The sequence below is a fragment of the Sus scrofa genome, chromosome 3 (assembly GCF_054392235.1).
Source record: "Sus scrofa isolate SSC_HxYL_T2T_F1_AM1 chromosome 3, Sscrofa_HxYL_maternal_Yorkshire_Landrace_v2.0, whole genome shotgun sequence".
Classification (NCBI taxonomy): Eukaryota; Metazoa; Chordata; class Mammalia; order Artiodactyla; family Suidae; genus Sus; species Sus scrofa.
In genome coordinates this window covers 39114522-39132602 of record NC_139385.1, presented here as the reverse complement: position 1 = coordinate 39132602, position 18081 = coordinate 39114522, and the positions used below count along the sequence as shown (strand labels likewise).

The 18081-nt window shown below is 46.8% G+C and overlaps 1 protein-coding gene across 3 annotated transcripts in view; it reads right to left on the bottom strand.

Annotated features, from left to right (window-relative positions):
• GRIN2A (glutamate ionotropic receptor NMDA type subunit 2A) overlaps positions 1-17871 on the bottom strand; it is a 596378-nt gene extending 578507 nt beyond the window's left edge. For 2 of the 3 annotated variants that reach the window (XR_014840820.1, XM_085017620.1), the window contains exons 1-2: positions 17748-17871; positions 7064-7135 (exon numbers count right to left, since the gene is read on the bottom strand). The gene's annotated coding sequence lies outside the window, so the exon portion shown is untranslated. The remainder of the gene's footprint in view (positions 1-7063; positions 7136-17747) is intronic. The other variant, XR_014840821.1, reaches the window with a different exon arrangement.
• Between the last annotated feature and the right edge of the window lie 210 nt (positions 17872-18081).

Here is an 18081-nt window from a genome sequence, read left to right as displayed (position 1 = left end):
GAACAGGAAGGATGTGAAACTAGGCAAGGGAATGACAGCTGGGGGTAACCAGTGGGAAAGGAGGCCAAGTGTGAGACCAGTGGCCTGGGGTGGTAGTTGGGGGTTAACAGCCTATGTCAGGCGTTCTCAACAGTGGGGGGCAATTGTGGAGTTGGGGTACTGCTATCCTATTGAGGAGCTAGAGTCCATCACCCTACAACGCATTGAACAGCCCCCTGGATAACAAAGAATTATCTTGCCCAAGATATCAACCAAGTTTGAATAACCCTGGCCTACAGTCTACCAGCATTCAGGTTTGATTTATATTAAAAAAAAAAGTAGGGGGAGAAAGTATTAGGAAGATAAAATAGGTAGATCATTGAGTGGGTTGGTAGATGGATGATGGACAGGCAGTCGATAGAAACACACAGACAACTCCAGTGCCATCCGTTTCTAGCTGGGATGCCTTCTACCTGACGACCAAGCACGTCCCAGAATTACAAGTGTGCTCACTTAACAGGCTAACCCACAGCAAACAGCAACTGGGGAGCCAATCGGACGGGTTAAACCACCACAGCTGCCTTCACTCTGTGGGCTTCTCTCTATTTGTCTCCACTGCAAAGAAAAGCAGGGTTAGGGAGCCGCCCAGAGCCGTCCCTCGGGGGGCGGTGAGTTGGGAAGAAGACACTCTCCCTGAAGACCCCTCCAACTTGTGTTACGTCCCTCATTTATATACCCCCACTCTTATAAGCAATGAGATCCTGCTGTATCGCACAGGGAACTCTATCTAGTCACTTGTGATAGAACATGATGAAGGATAATGTGAGAAAAAGAATATATATGTAAGTGTGTGTGTGTGTGTGAGTGACTGGATCACTTTGCTGTACAGTTGAAAACTGACAGAACACTGTATACAGACTATATGGGAAAAATCATTATTAAAAAAAGGAATATTATAAAAAAACATTACATATTATTACATATACACACACACACTCTCTTGTACATACACTTGTCACAAGTGAAATTCAGTAACAACTGGTATTATCAAGTAGGAATTATCTCCCCCACAGGACAGTGAAAGCTCCATGACAGTTGGCACCTGTGTGTCCTGTTCCCAGCAGCATCTCCAGCAAGAACCTGGAGGGCTCATTACTGGTTTGTCAAATGAATAAACAACCGTAGGTGAAAAGGCACTATCAGAACCAGATCCCCACCAAGGCAGCTTTGACAAATGAGATGCCTCAAGAAGGGCTGAAATCAAGGCTGTCTCCCAATATCTGGGTCACAGCATCACCATCCATGGCGGGGGAGGGGAGGTCACCTTTTCTTCCGTCTGCTTAGCTTTATCATCTGGTGCCTCAGAGCCCAGGGGCCCATTCTGAGTCTCTCCTGCTCCCAGCCACATCCACCTTATGAAGTGTGGGAAACGGTGCTCGAAAGAGCAAGTGGGAACGCTGTGGGCCATGTGAAATCAGGGTCTGAAAGAACACGGGTGCAACTCAGACAAATGTGTGGACATGTTTAGCATCTTTATTTTCCTTCTAAGTACCAGTTACTCATCCTGGGCCCAAATGGTGGCAAGTTTTCTTCCCCAAGGGGACAGATTGCAGATACCAGGAAGGTGGGTAGAAGGGAACTTGAGGGGAGCACAGGGTGCGAAGACTGGAGGCCACCTTTGCTGCAGAGCGGGTGAGGGGGGAGAGTGTCAGGAGTGGCTACCTTCCAGGGCAGCTGCAGCCTTCTGCAAGGTTATCTGCAGCGGGCACAGGCTTGAAAGCGACGGGGCAATAAAAGTGAGTCATCGTCACCCAGTGAGAGCCAACTCAGCCGCCCGGGGCTCCATGAAGCGTGTCCCCAGATGCAAAGTTACTCAAATTCTGGAATGAGTTTTGCCTGAATAAAGGACATAAAAATGTCCATGCCCATAAAGACTGGCTGCTGGGTATAGCCAGCGTGGCTGACAGAGCCAGGGAGATCAGCTGACAAGCGCCACCTGAAATGAGCCTCATGCTGGAGACACACAGTGTCATACCCTTTAGAGACATCTGTCCTCGGGCTCCTCACCCAGCTCCCTGGCTGCCTGGCTGTGTGACCTTGGGCAGGAACAACTCCTCTCTGATTTTCAGGTTCCACACACCTAAGTGATCACTAGGTGCCCTTCATACTCAAATTCATGCAATCGCTATGAAGAGCTCCATGCATTACACGTCCCAGGACGGACGTGTGCCTTTTAACCGCAAGTGTCCACTTGCTCCAGCAGGCTACTGGTGAAGGCTCTATTTCCAGAATACAGCTGTCCAGGTTCCAATCCTGGCCTCATCGACAATTACCTCTGTGACTTCAGGCAGGCTCCCTACCTTCTCTGGGCCTCTCCGTCTTCATGCTCAGGATAATATAACCAACGGAAAGGCAAAGGAATCTTTTCCCAAGTCCCCAACCTCAGGTATCCTTCTTTTGATTGAATTCCCTGTGATCCAACATCTTTGAGCTGAGGTTTCTGGGGCCTTCTGTTTGAGGCAGAATCCAGGGCATCATGACAACCACCACCATCTGCTCTACAGAGCCCCCCCTCCTAGGAAGGTGTTTGTACTTGAACAAGAAAGTTTCAGTGAAGGCAGCAGCACCGAAAAGAGGCTGGGACGTGAGCTTTGAGCCTGCCAATCTCAAGTTACACATTAGTGCCACGATGAACTGACTTGGTCAAATGACTTAACCTGGGCCTCAGTTTCCCCATATCCAACATGAAATTAATCCTATTTCTATGTTCCTTGTAAGGCGGAGACTATCAGGAAGATGCAGCACACCTTGTGCGGTGCTTGGCACACAGCAGGCCCTCCACAAACATTAGCTCCTATGGGCCACCGCCTCCACCTCGCCTTGAGGGAAACCCCAAGGGGTTGGCCCCTGTGTCCTGCTAACCACCTCCTCCCTCCCTTCACTCACTCCTTCTCACTGCCATCTCCAGAGAGGGGCACCCCTGTCCCCAGGTGAGCCCCTTCCATGCTGTGCCCCTCCCGCCACATACAACTGGGTAGATGACCACACGCAATTCCTGCAGCAGCCCACACTGCTCTGCTCTCCTTTTCAGGCTGTGTGCTCCCGAGGCCACTTGGGCCTCTGTCCCCCATCCTCCCTGCCACCTCCTCCACCCACCTGTATGCATGTGGCACACATGGGAGCACATGTTCCTGCCAGGCTGGCACCGGAGGGAGGAGAGACCCGGCTGCTGAGGCTGAATCAGGAGAGCAGGTCTCATCCCGAATCCACTGCAATCTGGCTTCCTCCCCATGCTGCCTGAACCTGCCCCAGCCACTCCTGACTCTTATGTGCCAAGTCCAGCGCCGTTTCTAGGGTCCTGCATGTCTCCAGGGACCCCATAATTTTGATGACCACCACCCACTGTCACCTTCTCCCTCCTCCTCCCTCCGCTTCTCCGACCCAGCATGCCCCCGCTGTTCTTTCCCTTCCTATTGAAAGTCACTCACTCCCACACTCTTCTACTCCACATTTACTGAGCGCCTACCCTGAGCTGAACGGTGCTGGGACGTGATAAAGAACAAGGCAGGCCCTAAGGAAACAGCATGCTCCTATGGTACCAGGCTTCGCATCAACACCACCTGGAATCAAATCCCAGCTCTGCCTACTTGCTAGCTGTGTGTCCCTCGGCAGCTTGCCTGCCCTCTCTGGGTCTCAGTTACCACCTCCGTAAAATGGGGCTCAATTGTGGGATTTGCATGAACGCCTATCAGGTGTTTGGCACAATGGGTTTCCATTGTTGCCCCACCGTAATCCATTTTCTGCACAGCAGCCAGAAAGATCTTAAAACATAATTTAGGTCTTGGCAAATGCTCACCTAAAACCCCTCCAAAGGCTCCTGTTGCTCAAAGCATAAAATCCACACTCCTCATTGTGGTTCATAAGGCGCCAGCCATCTTGTGACCTCGTGTTGGGCCACTCTTGCCTTGGCTCAAAGTCTAGCCACACACACATTCACTCTTCCATCAGGACTAATATGGTGCTGTTTCCTCTGTTCCTAATGCTGAGCCTTGCCTATCCTCCACCCACAGCATGGGGCCCTCAGGCTTTCTCCCAGAACAGCTTTCAACCCTTGGGTCTTAGCTTAAACAATAGCACATAGAAAGCCTTCCCCAACCACCAGCGAGCAAATTGTGTCTGTGTCCCCCTCCCCAGGCCCCTATTACCAGCCTGTTGGACCCCTCTCCCCGCTGTTGTGAGTATTGGCCACTCCTGGCTCACACTCACTCCTTCTCCAGAGGGGCATCCTTGGCTGAAGGGGGCTGCCTCAGCTTGAAAATACCTTAGAATTTATGTCCTTCTCTCAGCCAGTGACAGCTCTCTGGGCAGGACAGTGTCTGTGATGCAGCTCCTACTCCAGAGCTCCTGTGGGATCAAGTCACAGCTGGATGTCTCCTGAAACCACATATTCAGGCCTTCGCTGCCCTTTCTCCTGAGAGCATCCACACAACACATCACTTACTCAGGAATCTGCATCTCAGACTCTGCTTCTGAGAAACCCAACTTAGGACAGGCTGCATCTTATCTTTCACCTTGGTTTATTTTGGAGCACTTAATCCTTTAAGTTCCCAGACTAAGGAGCAAATCAGAGCTGCAGCTGCCAGCCTACACCACAACCACATCCATGCCAGATCCAAGCCGCGTCCATGACTTATGCCACAGCTTGTGGCAGCACTGGATCCTTAACCCACTGAGCGGGGCCAGGGATCGAATCTGCATCCTCATGGACACGTCAGGTTCTTAACCTACTGAGCCATAACAGGAACTCTTAAATCTTAATTACATGAAATGTCTGTCACATTTCTTCTGCCTTCTACAATACAGGGAAGCTCCATGAGGGCAGGAATCACACTTGTCCAGTCCATCACTTCATGCCCAATACCCGGCGTATGACATAATTCTTCAAATTAATGAGATGGCACATCATAGGGCCTCAAAAAATGTGTTTCCAAAGATTCTTCTCCAGTTTTTTTTCTCTCTCAATGTTCCCCTTGGTCCCCTGTGTTTCCTCTTGGGTGACCTTCCCAGTTCCCAAACTCAGTGGGTCCCAGCATAGGGTTCCCCCACCTAGCGTGGGAGAGGAACTCTTCCCAGAATCCTCTAATTCTGCCAGGAGCACCAGCTTTCCAGAGCCCTGGCTGGAAACGGGGTGCTGTTTCTGACCCACTCATCTCAGCACCCCCGTAGCCAGTCAGTGGTTCACCTGTCCAAGTCAACACGTATACACGCTCCTCTTCTCCCGCTCCATGCTCAAACCCATGTTCCCTCATTTCCACGCTGCAAGAGCCTCTGCACAGACACTCCCCACATCCAACCTTCGGCCCTCCTGCATCCGTTCTACACCAGCCTAAAATTACCAACACTCCCCAGGAATCACAACCTTCCCTCTCACAGCCACCCTGTGGAGCCCACAGAGCCAGATCCCAATAGGTAAAGGTACGTTAACCTTACCTTCAAAGCCCCAGCAAACAAGGGTAAGGATGGGAACTTCATCCTAGATCTACTATGTCCAAATCCAGTGCGGAAGGCTGTATTTTATTTTTTTTTTTTTTATTTTTTTTTTTTTTTGTCTTTTAGGGCCGTACCAGCAGCATATGGAGGTTCCCAGGCTAGGAATTAAATCAGAGCTATAGCCACCGGCCTACACCACAGCCACAGCAACTCGGGATCTGAGTCGCATCCACAACCTACACCACAGCTCACGGTAACGCCAGATCCCTAACCCACTGAGCGAGGTCAGGGATTGAGCCCACATCCTTATCGATGCTAGTGGGGTTTGTTAACCACTGAGCCATGATGGGAACTCCCTCCTGTTTTTTGTTTTTTTGTTTTTTAAACAAACCCTCCAGGGCATTTAATAGGCTGAGAAGCCAAAGGTCAAAGGCCAGACAGATTGAATGGACAGGGGAGATCTTTACATCAATAAGCTATAGGCTCAGCAGAAACAAATCTGACTAGCATCCATGAGGACACAGGTTCGATCCCTGGCCTCTCTCAGTGAGTCAAGGAACCGGCACTGCCATGAACTGTGGTGTAGGCCACAGACGCGGCTCAGATCCCACGTTGCTATGGCTGTGGCCTTGCTGTGGCTGTGGCATAGGCTGGCAGCTACAGCTCCGATTCAAACCCTCGCCTGGGAACCTCCATATGCCAGGAGTGCGACCCTAAAAAGACAAAAAAAGGAAAAAAAAATTCAATAAGTTATAACTGTGAATCTTGGGGTTATGTCCAAGAGCTCAAAGCACAAAAGACCCTGTGGTTCGCTCTTTCTAGGGGACCTCCAAGCACCCTCTTAAAGGGTGAGTAGAGTTCACAATGCACACAAAGAAGGAGGAGGGCTCCAGACAGAGAGGGCAGCCTGTGCCGGACACCAGGGGCTGCCGCAAGGACAGCATCGCAAATAGGGAGCAATGACTGTATTACGAGTGAGCAGAGCATGCGGGGGAGTGGGGGGAAAAGAACCTGAGGCTGCCTTGGGGTAGGGGAAGGCCAGATGGGGAAGGGCTTGGCAGGGTCTCTGAGGAGCCTGGAGTTTCTCCGGAAGCCACCAGGAGGTCCCAGAGGTCAGGCTGGGGTCTGGCCAGAGTAGCTTCCCTTGGCTGGGAAATGGCCCTGAGTGGGGTTAGCAGTGAGGTGGCTGTGGCAATAAAGAGTTTATAAAGAAATAAAAAGGCCTGAATGAAGCCCATAAAGGTGATTTATGCCCCTTCTGCAGCACATCTCTTGGCTTGCATTAGAATCACAGCTCCCCGCTAAATTGTGAGGTACTCAAGGAGAACTAAAGCCTGCTAATGCATTGGCTAAAGAGGGTTTTTCAACCTTGGCACCAATGACATTGGGGGCTGATAATCCTCTGCTGTGGGAGCTGTCCTGTGCACTAGAGGGTGTTGAGCAGCATCCTTCAACCTCACCCACTAGATGCCAGTAGCATCTCCCATGCGCCAAATGTCTTCAGACATTGCCAACTGTCCCCTAGTGACAAAAGGACTATCCGTTGACAACCCCTGGGCTGTGAAAGAGTAATGGGCTGTGGAGTTCTATGTACCTTGGCTCTGCCGCTTCCCAGCTGAGTGCCTTGAGAAGAACCCTTCATCTCTCTGTGCCTCTGTTTCCTCACCTGTCAAGTAGAGATAATGAAGTAGTAACCTCATAGAGTCTTTGCAAGAATTAAATACATTGATTCAGGCGAAGTGCACAAGGTAAATACTCGGTGAATGCCAGCTATCACTGGCATATTTTAAGGAAACGAGCACTTAGCCTAAGGCTGGACAGATATTAAGTGCTAACAAATGTCACTATTGCTACTTCTATTATTATTTCCTCACTCATACCTGTAACATTCCCTCTGGCACTTGAATGGGTCTTGCGGATGGGAAGGAGGATGGGGATGCCTACTAAGATATGACCTTGCCACTGCTGACATATTCTCATCATCTCTGGGCACAGCAAAAGTTTGGGGGTGGTTATGGGGCCCACATTATAGCAGCCACTCTCCCCACCCAAGAATTTCAAAAAGGCATGTTCCAAGGAATACTACACTCAAAAGCTATTTCTTCTTAAAAAAAAAAAAAAAGTTTGCAGGGCAGAAAATGCAAGGTATCCCATTCCTTTCTGAGCAAATTAGGCATGTTCAGTTAATGAAGGTTCTGAGAAGTCCTGCAGCCATTGTTATTGGATTTTAACCTCTCAGAAATCAGGAATCAAGTCTAGCTCACTATACTATCCCCATTGTGTGAACAATGATGAACAAAAGGGGCACTTGATAAGCCTGTGGAAAATAAATAAATGAAATGAGTATTTATATGAATGAACTTGTTAATTTAAAAAGCCAGTCTGGGAGTTTCCTTGTGGTGCAGAAGGTTAAGAATCCAACATTGTCACTGCAGCAGCTCAGGCTGCTACTGTGGTATAGGTTCAATCCCTGACCTGGGAACTTCCACATGCTGCAGGTGTGGGCCCCCCCCAAAAAAAAAGTCTGTTTAAGCCAGTGTTTCCCAACTTTCTCAACCACTGCAGCATGGGTGTCCCCTAGAACTAATCCCTCCCTCTCCACCACACAGACACACTTTGGAAAATACAGCCCCTCCCTGGGATGGCAAAGCAAAAGACAATGACTAAAAGACAGGGGTGCCCACAGTACACGTTTCTGGCTCATGTGGTTTGCAGTGACTTCATCGTCCATTAAAATTAATTGAAAACATTTTACTTTAGCTCCAATATGAGCCCAGAGAGACGAAAAGAAAACGCACTCTTAGTGACTCTTGACAAAAGGACTCCGTTTTTAAAAAGAAATGTGACAACAACCTATGTGCCATTTGGTGGGCAGTGAAGTGGTGAAGCAAAGGTCACCCATACAGGTAACATCAGCTTCACGCCTCACATCCAAAAAAGTGTCTGGCACTGCAAAGGCCGTAGTTCCTACACCCCAAAAGACTAAGCTTATCCCAAGTAGTGGTTCTGTTCAATGGTGACTCTGTGCAATGGCCCTTAGGGCAAAGGTCAAGACAACTGCCTACTGCAAAGTCAGTTTCAGGTTCTGATTTTTTTTTTCATGTATATATATTTAGTAAGCAAAATAAACCATTGTTGAAAAGCTTGCTCCAGGGGCACAAAACAGAAGTGGGGGGAACCTTGGTTGAAATGAGGGCTAACATCTGTACTGGGCTCACTTGTGTGAGCTCATCTAAACCTCACAACAGCCCTAAAAAGTGGATCCTAGTGTCACTCCCATTTCACAGATGAGTATGTTGCGGCTCTGAGAGGTAAAGCGATCAGGCCCAGTACACAGAGCTGGTGAGGACAGGACTGGCCTGTGGACCACTGTCTTAACACCAGTGATACCTCGGTAATTTGCAATAATCACCAATGCTATTTTTTAAGAAAAGTTTTAACATGCACTTTGATTGTCCATGTATACCATTAATGCTGCCATGAGATATGTAGTCGGAGTATGAAAGGAATGCAGCGTCCGAATGTGTCTGTCTATGCCTGAGAGATATTAGATTCCTTCCAGTACTTTATTCTTACACCCCTTGATACCTAAATGACACGGAAGGCAAGATACAGCTACCAGGTGGCAATAAGAGGTAATTACCCCTTATTGCCTTCTTTCATGCTCCTTGTATTTGCCAAAAGGGTTTAAATCAAACAGAAAACTTCTGGGATAGTAGCCCATCTTGCATAATTTTAATGAATCGATTCCAAAAGACATTCAGAACAGTAACAGCCCCACCTCACTCTGAGGCCTCTCCCCGACAAAAAAATTACTTGATCCCTTTGTAAACACTGAACTAGGACTCATTTCATCCCTAGCTTAATCTGAATAGCAGATATTAGCCCTCTACAGACAAAGAGACAGATGTTCAGAATGGTTGAGGGTCCCGCCCAAGGTCACAGCAGCTGGTAGAGGACACAAGGAGGGTTCTAAATCAGGTCCTTATTTCCAAATACTCCGATCCTACTGCCTTACATCATTTAAGGTAAATTCACACAACAAGCCCCAGGGGGGGAAAATAAATGGTTTCATCACATGTCCTCACAAGAGCTGGAGATATTATAAACGTTATTGAACTTGAGGTTCTGCTAGTTGAGAACTGTTACCAGTTAAATCGCTGTTTCTTTCTGTTCTGAACTACATCAGGCTTGTTGATAAGACTGGCAGGTCAGCAGAGTGACGGTAACGATAACCCTGAGGTGTAACGGCCAAAACCCTTATGCGGGAGGACCAAGACCAGATAATTCAACTCAGATATGGGTGGGGCATGGTATTGAGGCCAACAATTTTAAAACCTGTATTAACAATGACACTTCTGATATCCTTTCTTTCTGCAAATGTGACATGTAAAAAATAATAATTTTATTATTTTTCCCATATTAATTACAGATCAAGTGGAGATGTTAAATCTCTCTGCAGGTTTCATTTCTTTTTGGTACAAACGCAGTTTGTCATATTCAAACACCACATCCCTGACACTACTCCTTGCTCTTGAAAGACTAATAACAATGCATCAACTGCTACAAGGTATTTCTTGCTCTGGTTGAAAATTTTTCAAAAATCCCTAGGTGACCATTTCTTCCTAGGCTTTTACAAGGTCACTGCTGTTCTCCAGGGATCCCATCCCAAACTGTTGGGGCGAGGAGAGTCAGAGATGTGTCAATGCCAGAACTCTCCCCCAAATATTTTGAATCCATACTGAACACTCATATATTAATTCAATAAACTGTTTTTGACCAGTTGTCTTGTATATGAAGCACCTTTCCTGCCACTGGGGCTAGAAGCTAGGACAAAAGAGGACCAGGCCTTGCCACCTAGTGAGAAGGAGGGAGGGAGGTAAAAAAATAAACAAAGTAACATCTGCAATGGGTAGAATTAAGTCTCTCCCAAAAGATATACCAGTTCAAGTTCTAACACCTGGGAAGTCAAGGCTAAAGGAGGGCGGATGACAGACCAGCTATAACCATTCTTTTAAAGGAGGGAGGAAGGGATGGAAAAGGAGATCAGAGCTGTGATGAAACCTCATAGGTGGGTTTTGAGCAGGGAGTCACATGACCTGACTTTACATTCCTGAATGTCCCCAGACCCCACCACCCTAACCCCCACCCCGCTATAGTGGAGACTAAACAAAACATTCCCTGTGATCCTGAAAGTAACAGAATCACAGAAGAAAGGGCCCAGAGATGCCACTCGGGTCTAGCACAACGGGTAACAGAAAGGTTCTATGTTAACGGGCTGACTTTTGAATTACATTTTCATTTCCATGGCTCCTTTTCAATGCCTGTCCCCTCTTAAACAGTGAGGTTAGCTCTGGGAAGAAAGAACTGACTTGCTCATAACAGTCCTTAACACTCAGCACTGTGTCCTGGCACATATTAACGTTCAATAAATATTTGTTGAATGAATTAGTGCTTCAGAAGCCAAAAGTTTGTGTTGTTGTTTTTTCTTTTTTTGTTAATTGCAGCAAAATAGACATAGCAAAATTTACTATTTTAACATTTGTAATGTGCCGTTCAGTGGCATTAAATACATTCATTCCCATTGTTGTACAAAAGTCACCACTATTCATCTCTAGAACTCATCTCATCATTCTAAACTGAAACTGTGTACCCACTAAACAATAACCCCCATGATCCCCTCCCCTCCAGCCCCTGGAGATTCAGAGAAATTGTAACCTCCCAAGGTCACACAGTTTTGAGTGGCAGTTTGAGACTGGAGCACGTTTTAGATGGTGGAAAGAAGGTTTGAGAAACCTGAATGATTTGCTTTGTATCTTTCAACGCACCCTTGGCATTTCATCCAGAAGGAGCTTCCTTCTTTATAAACTTTGTGTCCTTAAATCATATCTTGATGGGATTTGGCCAGGCAAGTAGGTAGGACAAAAATACCACATTTACAGGACAGAAGTGCTAAATATCACATATTTTCCTTAAGAATATGAGAATCATAAAAATCAGTAAGCATCGATAAGCTTCACACAAAAATCAGTAAGCTTAACACGAGCGAGCAAGCCTCCTGGGATCCTGAGTTCATTTTTACCTAGTCAGCAATTTCAGGGGATCCAGAGTCACCCAAGGCCACCAAGCTTGTAAAGCTCTCTGAAATCCACTTTAATTATTCAGACTGGCCAAGAGCAGTTCACCAAGTTAAGGAGGGTAGACAATTAAGCAAACTGAGTTTTCAAACAAGTACAAGAACAACTTGCCAGTGCTTCACAGATAAATGTCAACTGGATTAACTAACATTTATTGGGGTTATTTATTTGCTTTTGTTTACATGCCATCCATTCATTCCATAAATACTTACTGAATGCTTGCTCTGTGCCAAACACAAAATGCCTCATGTACATCTTCCCAACAGCCCTACAACATTGATACTATTATTATTATTGTCTTTTGGGTTTTTTGTTTTTTTTTTTAGGGCCGCACCTGTGGCATTTGGAGGTTCCCAGACTAGGGGTTGAATTGGAGCTGCAGCTGCAGGCCTACACCACAGCCACAGCAACACAGGATCTGAGCCGAGTCTGCAACCTACACTACAGCTCACAGCAACACCAGATCCTTAACCCACTGAGCAAAGCCAGGGATCAAACCCATCTCCCCACGGATACCAACTGGGTTCGTTAACCACTGAGCCACAATGGGAACTCCTGATATAATTATTATTATTATTATTACTATTCTATTTTACGGATGAGCAACCTAAGGCTCAGAGAGGTAACTGTCTTTTCTGAACTGGCAATCAGGAGACAAGACACCACTGTACCTACGTGTGGCTGAACCACGCTGACTCCATTCTCTCGGCTCCATCCTACGCCCTCCCCTTCTGCATGACTGAGCTCTAACCTACTCACAAGGAATGCGCCCACACCAGGTTAAGTTCTGTATCAGCTTTTACCCTTGTCTCATCTGATATGAAAACTGGCCAAATGCCTTTGCTGCACAGATGGTTAATGGTCATGAGACACCCCCCGCCCCCAGGGGGGAAGAGAAAAACCCCGGTACCTGTTGGGGCAGACACACTTCTCACTTGGTCGTCAAGACTCTTTTTTCAGCTTTGGCCCTTCTAAATCCTGCTGAACCCTTTCAATGGCTTGGAGTGCAGCTGCAAATGCCTCTGGGTCTGCACCCACCACACCCAGTCTGTATGTGAGGTGCCCACAATAAACTTCATAATTGCACTTTAGGGAGTCGCCTGCTTCATTTTTTCAGCCTCAAATTCCTCCCCAGTTTGGAGGATATGATTAAATATGCCCACCTTCTAACAAATCTATAAGAACAATGAGACAGGGCATTTGTCATCCAGTCTCAGAAAAAGTTAGAATATGTAAAATTCAGTAATATCAAAGAGAGATCTTGGAGTTCCCATTGTGGCTCAGCAGAAACAAATCCAACGAGCATCCATGAGGATGCGGGTTCGATCCCTGGCCTTGATCAGTGGGTTAAGGATCTGGCATTGCCAGAGTTCCCGTCGTGGCGCAGTGGTTAATGAATTCGACAAGGAACCATGAGGTTGTGGGTTCGGTCCCTGCCCTTGCTCAGTGGGTTAATGACCTGGCGTTGCCGTGAGCTGTGGTGTAGGTTGCAGACTCGGCTTGGATCCCGCATTGCTGTGGCACTGGCATAGGCTGGAGGCTGCAGCTCCAATTCAACCCCTAGCCTGGGAACCTCCATATGCCGCGGGAGCGGCCCAAGAAATAGCAAAAAGACAAAAAAAAAAAAAAAAAAAAAAGAATATGTCTCTCCAGCTAAGAAGGTATTCTGGAGGACTACTTGAAATACATATACAGAAGTGCTTTTCAAAAGTGCTTTTTAAATCTTAACACGTGAGTTAAATGCAAGGCATTCTAAGCTATAATACAAGGCATTATAAGTATAGCTCTTGGCTTTGTTAATTCTCTGGCAATTGAGAAAGAATTCTCAGACTAGTAATAGTAATACTAACCAAAGCATAAACAATGGGTGAATAGTTTGCCCAAGTTTACCATTACACCTGACTTTTTTTTTTTTTTGTCTTTTGTCTTTTGTCTTTTTAGGGCCGCACCTGTGGCATATGGAGGTTCCCAGGCTAGGGGTCCAATCGGAGCTGTAGCCACCGGCCTATGCCACAGCCACAGCAATGCCAGATCTGAGCCATGTCTGCAACCTACACCACAGCTCACGGCAACACAGCATCCTTAACCCACTGAGGAAGGCCAAGAATCAAACCTTCAACCTCATGGTTCGTAGTCGGATTCATTTCTGCTGAGCCACAACAAGAACTCCACACCTGACTTTCTGATGGCCAAAAAGAATTGCATCATACTGAATTATACTCTCTGAGCTGTGTTTTTTTCACTCCACAAAAAAATCATAAATATGTTTTCACTATTTTCATGCAATCCCTTCAAAGAGCCCTACAATGTTCCCATAGATAAAAATATCTTAAATCAACCAACTTCCTAGCTAATCTCATTCATTTTCAGGATTTTATTTATTTACTTATTTATTTATTTACCTTTTTTTTCTTAGGGCCACACCCACAGCATATGGAAGTTCCCAGGCCAGGGGTCGAATCGGAACTGCAGCTGCCAGTCTACACCACAGCCACAGCAACTCAGGATCGGAGCTGCATCTGTGACCTACACCACAGTTCACAGCAACGTGGGATCCTTAACCACTGATCGAGGCTAGCGATCAAACCCCCATCCTCAGGGATCCTAGTCGGATTCACTTCCACTGAGCCACAAGGGGACTCCCTCATTTCCAGGACAATAAATACCATCTAAGTGATGCTGACTTATGAATGTATGTCTCTGCTCCATTCCTTCCTAAGTTTTAAGATTCTATACCTGACTGCCTGATTGACCTCTTCACTCAGATATGTCATAGGTATTGCAAACATAGTGAGCCCGCAATAGTGAGCCCTAAGAGAAACCCTGATTTCCTCCAGTTTCTTTTTTTTTTATTAAAATATAGTTGGTTTACCATGTTGGGCCAGTTTCTGCTGTACCACAAAGTGACCCACTCACACATAGATATACTTTTCTTTCCTCCAGTTTCTTATATCCACCTTTGGACCAGCTTTTTCATTCTGCTGTTTCCCTTTTATAAGAACTATGCTTTTCAAAATTTTGAGAATTACATTTAAGACTCACCATGAAGATACGGTATTCACCACCCTCTTCTATACTACTTTTTGTACTCCTCAGACTGTTTCTTGGAAGGAAGGAATTACAACAGTCCATGACTCCCTCCTTCACAGCCAGGAAATACCTGGAAGTGAATGGCCTCTGCCAGACTTCCTTGAAAATAGGCTAGTGGTATTTACTAGCAGAAAGAGACCAGGGAGACCTTGTCACTAAAATGCTTTTAGCAGAATATACCTGGTGTGTTTAGATTGCTTATTTTGAGTAAGCCTGGAATTTGTGGGCAATGGCTGGCTAGAGAACAGGAAGTAATCACGCAGACATTTCTCCCTATGTAATAATGTAGGATAAAACTAGGCAACCACAAAGCCAAAATTGCTTCCTCCAAGGACAATGATCCATACCTATCACTGGGTGCTCTGTGATTAATCTAAAACCAACTGAGAACACTCAGGAAGCTGTAGCTGACAGACTTGGGCTCCTCCATAAAAAGTGCAATGTTTGTGACCACTTCTTGCTTGCAATTTTTTTTTTTTTCTTTTTAGGGCCACACTCGGCACACGGAAACTCCCAGGCTGGGGCTAGAAATGCAGCTACAGCTGCCGAACTACACCACAGCCACAGCAACACAGGATCCAAGCCGCGTCTGTGACCTACAACACAGCTCACGGCAACGCTGGATCCTTAACCCACTGAGCGAGGCCAGGGATCAAACAGCAACCTCACAGTTACTAGTTGGATTTGCTTCTGCTGCACCACAACGGGAACTCTTTGCTTGCAATTTTTAAATTCCTAGTTAGGATTAGTGTTAGATTAGATATATTATTTGATTTGATTTATCTAAACTCTGTGCTGATACAATTTCCTTAAGGAAATATCCTCTAAATAGAATTACTTAAAATTTTGAAAGTGAAACAGAATTTTTTAAAATAGGAATTGATTTTTTTTTTTTTTTTTTTTTGGAAAATGAAAATGCATGCACCTTTAAAATGCTGATCCAGGAGTTCCCATTGTGGCTCAGTAGTAACGAACTTGGCTAGTATCCATGAAGATACCGGCTCCATCCCTGGCCTCACTCAGTGGGTTAAGGATCCAACATTGCCGTGGCTGTGGTGTAGGCTGGCAGCTGCTGCTCCGATGTGACCCCTAACCTGAGAACTTCCATATGCTGCAGGTTCGGCCCTAAAAATAAAAAAAAATTAAAAAAAAATAAAAAATGTTGATCCAGACTGTGACATTATCCTCCCTTCAGAGTCTTACCTGCTTTTAATGATACCAAGAGGGCATGAGTGTGCCCCCTTCACACACACTCCAGCTCTGGGCTCTGTATCATCTTTGCCACCATGATCAGTAGAAAACGAAGGCCTCTCAGAGTTCCCTCTTTGGCGCAGTGGGTTAAGAATCTGACTGTAGCAGGTTGCTGTGGAAGCACAGTTTCCATCTGTGGCCTGGCACACTGGGCAAGGATTGAGCATTGCCCCAGCTGTGGGTCAGATTCAATCCCTGACCAGGTTACTTCCATATACTGTGGGTGTACCCATAAAAACATATAAAAGAAAATAAAGGAAAGGAAAAGAATAAAGAACGCAAAGGCATCTCATTTCTAGAGTAAGAGTGATCTGATCGCATGGGGATGAGAGATCAGCCACGTCGAGTAGGAGGCCACATCCTTGGAGAGGGTGAAAGAAGACAACACCCTCTCCCTAAACCTGCCATCTCCCATCAGCCATCACCCTGCACCTGCCTTCCTGACACGTGCCCACCTCAGTCATACCTGGCAACAACTCGCCGAGAAACCAGACGTTCAACAAGAGTAGAAGACCTCGGACCAAGTGGAAGAGACAGACCTGTGTGCTGTAGATACCAGAGCCCGGGTATACAGGCTGGAGCCCTGGAGCTCTCCGGTCATTTCACTTCTCTGGAAATGAACTTCACAGACAATTCTGCCAACTCTCCAAGTTTACAGGAAAGAAAGCCAAAGCTCAAGGCACTTGAGGTTCATCTTTTCTTCATTCACCAAGTATCTGTGGAGTGGCTAATGTATTCACTGTCAGGCATCGTGCTGGGAGATGGGGCAGAGAAGGAAACAAGACACACTTGTTCTGGACCTCACAGTGCTCACGGTCCAGGGCTGGCGATGGGGAGGGGGGCTTCACATAAGTGTGGGCCAGGGACCGCTTCGAGAATCTCTTCAAAATGTTTTTCTTCTCAAAAAATTAAACTAAGTAATTGCACATGCACACGCCCACACATAAACACAATTCAGATGATAAATTCTGGGAGATTCACTGACTCCTAGAAGCCCATCCATGGATCCTCAATATAAAACATACTGTTTTATATATAAAACATACTGTCCTTGCACTAGGTCATTATATTTTGAATCCTTAACCAGCCTATCAAGTAGAAGTGAACAGTCTCATTATAACAGAGGAAGAAACCAACATGCCACAGAGCTAACACTCACACATTCAGATCACATTAGATGGGCTATTTGGGCTCAAGTTTACAGAAGTTTGTTCTGGCAAATTCATGAAGGAAGGGAATGAATGGAGAGGAGATCTTGGAACTTGAAGAATCAAAAAGAAGGCCATGGAATTGGACTTAAAACAGTAGGAATCAGGGAAGCTCTGCAGCTGTACTTTCCTGCCCTCTGCACACACCCCCCACCCCATCTTTGCATAACTGTTGTTTAAAAAACAAGAAGGGAGTTCCCGGTGTGGCTCAGTGGAAAGGAATCCGACTAGCATCCATGAGGACACGGGTTTGATCCCTGGCCTCGCTCAGTGGGTTAAGGATCCGGCGTTGCCGTGAACTGTTGGTCACAGACACGGCTGGGATCTGGTGTTGCTGCGACTGTGGTGCAGGCTGGCGGCTACAGCTCCAATTCAACCCACAAGACGCCAGGGCCCGAATGGAATCTCTGAGGCTAAGTCCCACGTCACCAAACCCAGGCCGAACTCCATCCCAGTTTCGGCGCTCTCAGGAATGGAGCCTCAAACCAGTCACTCAGGAATCCCCTGGTCAGCCTAGTTCTGTCACCGGGGAAGCCCGTTAATAATTCCAGGGAAATAAAAACACAAGCTGGGTGATAAAATGAAGTCTAACCTTTTTTTTTCCCTTTGTGCTTAGTCTAGTTTCACTGGCCGCCTGCAGAAGCCTCGCACCGACACTTCAGGCCAGAGTCCTCGTGGGGAATGGCGGCGCCGGCAGGGCCGTGTGCAGAGACGCTGCGCGGGGCACCGCGTCCCCCAGTCTCGCAACGCGCCTGCGCCTGAACCCGGCGAACCCCGCCCTCTCCTGGTGGCCGCGACCCCTAAAGCAGCTGGGCCAACAGGCTTTCTGGGAGAGCAGGGACCCTGGAGGTCGCATCTCTCCACTCTTTGATCCAAGAATGAAGCTTTCTTTTCCTTCTGTATGGAACTCGGTCTCCGTGTGTTGA